The sequence below is a fragment of the Coturnix japonica genome, chromosome 4 (genome assembly GCF_001577835.2).
Source record: "Coturnix japonica isolate 7356 chromosome 4, Coturnix japonica 2.1, whole genome shotgun sequence".
Classification (NCBI taxonomy): Eukaryota; Metazoa; Chordata; class Aves; order Galliformes; family Phasianidae; genus Coturnix; species Coturnix japonica.
The window spans coordinates 6281338-6289517 of record NC_029519.1 but is presented as its reverse complement, the minus strand read 5'-3'; the positions used below and the strand labels follow the sequence as shown (position 1 = coordinate 6289517).

The following is an 8180-nucleotide window of genomic DNA, read 5'->3' as shown; positions in this document are numbered from 1 at the left end:
GATTCATGGAAGTCTAACATTCATAAAAGAATCACCAAAATTCTCTTACTGGGAGCATTTTACAATAAATAAAGTCAAGATTTTGGATGATGCACACAAAAATTATGACTATTTTAAATACTATGACATGATTTAATATTCTGTACATCGCACAGAAGACCTGGGAGAGATTCACCCACAGAGCAATCAGTTCTAATTTTCTTCTTAGAATTTCTCAGGCTGAATCCAAGGTCCTCTGCAGCCCCAGGAAGGTCTAAATGGTCCGATGGTTCATTTATGCTGTATTCATTGGTATTAGTATTTTATCCATCACTTGCATTATCATCAATGTTTTAAAAAAAACCATGCACTCTAAGAAGTATCTAGAAATGAATTAATTGCACAGGATTTTCAGAGTCTTAGTCCTACTTAAAATAATCTCATCTGCTTGATACAAATAAGCCTTGTTTAGCCCTTCCCTTCCCCCCAAGTTTGATTCAGCTTTCCTCCATTGTGGCAGATTTTCAGAATGCGTTTGATCAGAATTTCTTTCTGCTTGATGCTCTGTACCAATGATTGACAATAGCCCTTTGTGAGCAAGCATTTAAGTAATGATGTACGGACTAGTTAGGGAGCTGCTATGTCAAGAAGAGAAATGAACAATAAATTAGAATAAAATGGAATCGCATTTGAAACTTGGCTGGAGGATTTTGCATTTGTGAGGACAAAGGACATTTGACAATCTGAGTCATCTCACAGCTTTGCCTGTAGCAACTGTCAAATTAGTTCTTAATACTACAGGGAAAGGGATTGAATCACAGCATTGCTTAAAGTTAAGAGGCTCATCAGTAAACCACTGGCAATATTAACAATTATAAGCTACGTATTAATATGGTAAAAACACTCAGAATATTATGCTTACAATAGGGTGCCAAGAGGAGAATGTAATTTTATTTCAGAAACTCACAGGAACAACATATTTAAGCTGGAGAAGGAGAAGGAAAAACGAGTAAATCAATTCCGGAATTTTCTAGTCTACGTGTCCTCACAACACATAAGAAGAGTAAGAAGAGTAAGAGGCCCTAAATCTAGACTTAGCAATGTGTAAATGTAAGATCAAGGGAACTGCACATAAATTCAAGATACATGTGTGTCTGTCATCTTTCACTTCTGCCTAGCAGGATTCTGCTATAGTCTTCTATCATCTAAGACACCATCTATCTACCTTCCCACTAACATGTAGTCCAAATAATGAGTTTAGGTCATACGTCCATGCTAAGAATGAGGAAGGACTGCACAGTGTAGAAAGAACAGATTCAGGCCACTCTAAGAGAAAAGCATAAGCTTCCTATTAATTACAAGCAAATTAGAGAACAAAATTGTCTTTCCAATTTCCTCGCACATGCAGAAAACACTTAAAGCTTTACACCCCTTAGGATGCTAAGGCATGCAAGTTCCTTTATAGAATTCAAGCACTGTGTTGGATTTGGGTCAGCCAGTATTCTTGTGCTAGAAATTCTCACACAGAATCCTTGAATTTGATCTGTTTTTAAAAATATGGTGCATTTTCAGGTGGCCTTCAGGTTCACTTCAGGCAAGATTTTAGAATATCTTTCAATGGATTTAAAAAAAAAAAAAAAAAAATGTATGTCAAAGTTTTATTTTTTGAGATTGAATATAAACTCTTAACTCTCTCATATGGTGATCAACATAATTTTATCTCTTTCAGAAATCTCTGTAGGTCTAACTCAATAGGCTGCATGATATTGCAAGAAAACTATTGTACCAGGCTCTCTGTTACTTTCAAAGACAAAACTGCACAATTCTACCATGTTCCAGCATGAAAGGGGTTAGAGGAGAAGAGAATTAGATATGTTGTGGGAATGGCCTGAGGTACAATTGCATTGACAACTCATAATGACACTGTAGGATGTCCTCTTTTATAAACTGTGCAAGTCTTTCACTCAGTAGGTATTGTCCTTTTAAGTGCTTGCACATCGTAATGAAGTCCCTGTAACACTGACAAAAAAGAAGGATGATGAGTACATTCACCTCCTGAAGAGTCTCTTACAACACAGACCAGGGAAAAAAAATTCTGAGCTCTGCAGCCACTGCACTAACAAAACTTCAATTGAGATTTGTTGATCAAAAGCCATTAAAAGAAAGTGACTGAGAAAAATAGCCTCAAAACTAATCAATCATGCAACTTCTATTTATTACGTAAGTAGTAATTAAGTAATTGATACAAATGAGTATAGAGGTCTTTCTACACATGAAGTTTTTGTCTAGGACATGAAAACATGATCACAGTATCTCAGATATCCCCCAGCCATAATGAAAATCACACAGACTTTGCAGCCATTCACATTTAAAATGGGTCAGACTAGATTTGCTGAAAACTTGTTTCAGATTTATGGCGATTTTAAAGGAGACTTTTTTCTAACCAGGCTAGAAGTACGTAACTTCAACAAGTTTTACTAGCAGTTGGATTGTTAACTGAACCTTTGGAGATGTTAAATGAAATGGAAAGAATGGAATGATTCTTGGTGTATCTGGTAGAAGATATAGCAGGAAAAAAAGCTAGCTCATGGGATTGTGTAACAGATCCTTTTCTACTCTGTGCTGCAATTTCTTTCCAGCAAATATGTCCTATTTTGAAGTACATAAGCATGATACTGAGCGAAGTTGTTCCTCAATATAACAGTATCAAGACTATAGTAAAGTTACAGAACACTTAAGTAATTAATTACAAGCTGGCTTGCACAGTTAAATTTGCAGAGGTCTGCAGGATTGGAACCAAAAGGCTTTCTGAATTATAAAATTGCTTAGTTATTGGAACTCCTCTGTTGGATGAGCTGTAACTTAGAGTGACTTTGCAGATATGAATATTAGATTATGCAGTTTAATTTGTAAGTAAAAGGACAGAAAAAAAAATCCTTAAATTAATACAGAATTTTAGATACAAGATACATAAACAAAAAATATGAAAATATAAGAATTTACTCTGGACCTAATATCTAGTCTCAGTTCTTAAGAGACTTCATAGTATTGCTGATACATTGTTCTTCTTTTTCTTTTCCTGGCAAGAATGTTTCTCAGTTTCTAGAGAAAATACCCAGTAAGGTCTGAGAAAAGTGTGAACTAAGGAATAGCAGCAAGGATCCTCTGACAAATCTCTGAGGAAAGGGAAGCATACTTCCAGTTATTTTATACTTCTATAATTTGCTTGCAAGTAGAACACTCCTTTTTCCTTAAAGTTTATTACATAGATTAATATGCAGAGGAAAAAAGAAAAATAAGCAAACAAACAAAAAAAAAAAAGAATCATAAAACCAACAGTCCCTCACAATCAACAACAATAAAAAGGAAGAGATAACGGGTAATTAAAATAATTTGTTTCTTTTATACTAAGACCTCTGAGGAAGGAAAACAAGCATTATATACATGTTTAATTTAGGGTCTGTTCTTTTTCCAGGGAAAATATATCAATGAAAATCATTCTGAGACACATAAATCTGGAAAATCTGAGCTTAACGAATGTTGACAATGACTATTATTGATGTCCTTGTCACAGATGACAAGAGCTTTAGGAGATTGTTCTACTATATTAACACGGTACTGGTTCAAATGCCTCTTCTCTTTTTTCCTTTTTGTTTTTTTTCCTTCTTATTTTTGTTTACTATATTTTTATTTTTTATTCTTAAGTGCACTTCTCACTTCAGAGGCAGAATTTTAAAATCTTGATATGCAGAATGACTTTTGTCAACCTTTGTTCCACAGATGAGAGCACTGTCTCCCTGTTTGTCATCTTTCAAACTGAGTAACAGCTGCACTGGAAAAAATTATTCTATATACATCAATTCTAATTTCAAAAGGAGAAACAAAGGTAAACACCAGATACAAGAAAGATGTTTCAGGGGTAGTTTCTCCCCCACTCTTGTACTGCACGCTCACATTAAGAAGAATCTGAATTTGGATGTTACAATATCAGATAATCATGAAGGAGAATTTAGAAATATTTCAGTACTAGCATGATCTCAATTGTAAAATGTTATTAAAAAAATCTTTTAAAGATGTTATCAATTTATGTAGTACAACTTCAAGGAAACTCTAACAAAAAAACTAAGAAATTAAAGAATTTTCACTATTTTAACCTCCAGCAATCTAAAAAGGGCACGGTATCCTCAGGGTGCACAACTGTTCTCAGAGGTACATGTTCATTCACTATGACCTATAGTTTAGCAGAAGTACATTACAACTGCAATCACATGGATAGATATCTTCAGTAGGTTTCCCTTCCCACCCTAAAATTTGACATAATATTTACTAAAAGGCATCTTTTCAAATATTTCTAACTTCCCACACATAGGAAATATATTCTTAAAGACACAATCAAACAGTTCCCAAAGCTGAAATGTAAACAAGGCAACACCATAGTTGTGTACAGAAAAAATACACATATGTAGTTAGTAGTACTTGGAAGAATAAGATCAAAAGCTCATTAGTACTAAAGCTTCACAAATGAGATTTCATAAAATCAATTAATCTTCCCATGAAGTGAATTCTATTCATCTGCATACTGATCATGACAGGTAGATTCAACCACTTCTAAGATTAAAAAAAAAGTGCTCCCTCATTCTTTTTTTCCTTTTAATTACACAGAGATCTGCCACAAAAGAAACAAATTCCAGTTTACAAATGAAAAAAAGGGCATGGTGAAGTGTACGCACAACAGAAACGTTCAGCTTTAATATATATTTTCACCTATACTAACACCCCACTTTCATATACAAGACCAGAACACTAAAACGTATTTTATTATGAAGGTTTATTAACATTAAAATATGCAGGCCAGAAACTGTCTTATTCATAAAACATTGCTAAAGTTAAATCTATGTACACCTCAGGTTGGATATCTTCGAAAAATAATTCCTTTCCACGTAAAAAATTCCTTAGATCTTTTCTTTGAAATAGGACAGGAATGTAAATGTGGCTGAGAATCTTATGGCAGAGAGATGACTTGAGAAACAGCTGCAAAACTCAGCTCCATGTCTTCAAGTTATAAGCCTCTTAAAAAAACAAAACCCCACTCGCATGCTCACATTCAAGAGCTCTTTGCGCTAAGGTTCCAGAGTCCATTTGCACAGAAATGAGTTTTCCTAGCAGTGCACTCTCTTGCTCCTGCTGGCTAGGCCGGATACATAGATTTAGTCAGAAAACTGGAGAGAAGCATATGGGTGAAAGAAGCTAAAAAAAAAAAAAAAAAAAAATCAAAGGTCTGTGTATACTCAATTCCATAGTCAACTAGCTACCATTAATCAAAACAAAACCAACATTAAAAGAGGCTATTCTGCTTTGTTCACTCTCAGAAAGGATCTCGGGTTCAAGAAGTATTAATCGAATGGAGCAATAGTCCTAGGGGAAAGAATGCAGCAGAGAAAGAAGCAAAAGATAAATAAACAAACCAGGTAGCAGTTTTGTACTTACTATATCCCATCTCACATTTTTCTTGGAATAAAGTATTAATTAATCTTTATCTACTGCACTTAAGTTTTAAAGAATTATACTACTCCCATCGCACAATTTTACTGTCAAATTCGTGCCATGTTACAATGACTAGCTAGTTTAGTATCTTATCAGGAGCTTACCAAATCATGCTTAGGCAAGTAATCCAAAAACAATTGTCTGATGTTCTTTACTTCCACTAGAGCTTTACAGAAATTACAGTCAGTGTGGAAGTAGCCAAGAGTTATGAACTGTCAACATGCTGATAGGAAAGTAAACAATGTAAAAGTGAAGCCAGTATTTGAGTCTCACAGCATGGTATACTGCTGTAATGGTTTAAATCATAAGCCAAATGATTGTTATTATAGAGAAAGTGAATGTCATGCTTACAGAAAAATTGTGCATGTTAAAAATGACTGCCATTAAAAAGATAAGTCTCACAGGGGGAAAGGGACCTCAAGCCAGTAAACAGACAAAATGCATTACAGCAAAAAAAGCAGGACAGCAAGGGGAAGGCTTGTCTAATTATCAGATTCAGCAATCATTTATAGAACTCTTTACTACCAAGAGAATGCAGGAGGGGAGACAGATCCAAGGGCAGTAGACTTATGATTTATTTTTTTTCAAAAGCAACAGAATCTCAGATATAATTAAAAGTAAGGCATCTAAAATATGCATATCTAAAAATAGATGCACTGGGTCTTTTTAGTCAAGTCTTCTGCACATGAATGATGTTGTTATGTAAATGTTGTCAAAATAAAATAAAAATAACTGACCCATGCCAACTTTGAGAACCGCGTCCTTCCACTATTGACTCAGAAATGTGATCCTTAAGACAAAAGAAGAGGACATTTGCACAGCCATTTATCATTATAAACATTTTTCATCATCTGGAGAAGAGAAGGCCGTGGGGAGACTTCATTAGGGCCTTCCAATATTTAAAGGTGGATTATAAACAGGAGAAAAAAAACAACTTTTTACACAGGTATAGTGTTAGGATGAATGGGAATGGTTTTAAGCTGAAGAAGGGGAAATTCATGTTAGATTTCAAGGGGAAGATTTTCCCACTGAGAGGCACTATCTTTGGGTGCCCAGAGTTCAGGTTCTGCACCCCTGGTTGGAATTCCATGATCTCTGAGGTCTTTCCAACCCAGGCCATTTTATGATTCTATGCTTTTAAAACCTCAATATCTGTTGGCACCAAAATCCACATGGAGACCTAGTAAGAGAAATGATCAGTGCAGAACATGAGTTGAAGGGTAAAAGTCATATTTTGAAGTTATTCTCAAGGGAATCACTTCATATCTCTTTTCATTATGCAGCTGCTTATTTATCTATTTAGAATTTATTTTTAAAATAAAACATTGAATTCAATATATATTTAAGGCTCATAAAATACTATTATGCATTTGAAGGATTTCGTGCTCCAGGCCAGTAGTTCGTCATCCCTGTTTCTGTTACATATGGAATTAGATGAGAAAATCAGATTATCACTCAAAGCCCTTTAGGAGAAATCTGAATTAACATGACAATTCAAATTCATGGAAGAAAATACTTGTGCAAAATATGCATGACTTATAAACTCATTTAACATTGATTTTTGTGATTAAACTAGCATACTTCCTTAAAGATACTGCAGCGAACTTCAAAATGTCTTAGGTAAATGAAGTAGCAATGCAGAAAGCTGAACTCATGCATTAACTTTTACTACATTAATATTGATGAGACTTTAATGTTTATTGGGATATGGCAATATATTGGTGGTAACTATACAGGCGTTAACAAGGATGGTAACTACAAGGATGGTAATAGAAGTATAGAAGATATAAGGAAAAGGGGAACTCACCAGTGATGACACTAGGAGCTGAGGCAATCTTCACTAGCAAGCAATCTCCAAGAGATGCTGCCTCAGTGAGGGTCAGCTCTTAAATAAGGTCTCAGAGGAGGTGGAGTCAAACTCCACCCCTCCCGGGAGCACAGCTACATTACTTTCACCTGTGCTCCCACAGCTGACCCCACACTTGCCTCAGCTGATTAATCAGTGGTTCACGCTGTGATTACCAATCTCCCATACAGGCAGCAATTTGAGTAGGACAGGACAAGCATAGATGCTAGAGGACACAGCTTCAGTAAGGAGAATCACATGCCACAGTTCTTTTTTACTTTATTCTGGAGGGCAATATGTATAAAAGTGGTTTTATCTCAAGTCTGGGCCGCAATGTATTTTTTAGTGCTAATACATTAATAGTATTTATTTTGGCCAGTTCAGCACATTGCTTAAGTGACCTTTAGAAGACCTGTAATAGAAATATTAAGACTAGTATGTATTGAGCACATATTTGAATGTAAGCAATAGATGAAGCATCAGAACAGGACTTAAAGAATCTCATGAACTGATATCAGAAGAATAAGTGAAGTAAGGACTGCTTTTGTCTGATCCAGAAATCCTTTGCTCTGATACAACCATAAGCCAAATGCTGAAGGAAGACCCCATGTTCTGCAAGAGGGGCACCAAGAGTACAGAACACAACATTTCCCACTCCTCTTCCAGTTAGCTCACCAAAGAAACAGACTGTGGTCATATGGATTGGTTTGGTTTGACTTAAACAGGAGCAAGACAGTAACCTTGCCTGTGACTTATGAAGAATAATAAAGGTAGAAATTTGAAACAAAGATCCACTTTGCCACAGCTGTGG

At 35.3% G+C, this 8180-nt stretch overlaps 2 long non-coding RNA genes across 3 annotated transcripts in view; both read right to left on the bottom strand.

The window, feature by feature from the left end:
• Positions 1–8180, bottom strand: part of LOC107312749 — a 119174-nt gene that overhangs the window by 40199 nt on the left and 70795 nt on the right. The gene's annotated exons all lie outside the window — the stretch shown is intronic.
• Positions 3397–7385, bottom strand: LOC107312748. Its single transcript, XR_001554603.2, has 3 exons — positions 7331–7385; positions 6261–6313; positions 3397–5226 (listed from the first exon to the last, which is right to left on the bottom strand). It is a non-coding gene; the product is annotated as an uncharacterized LOC107312748 (long non-coding RNA).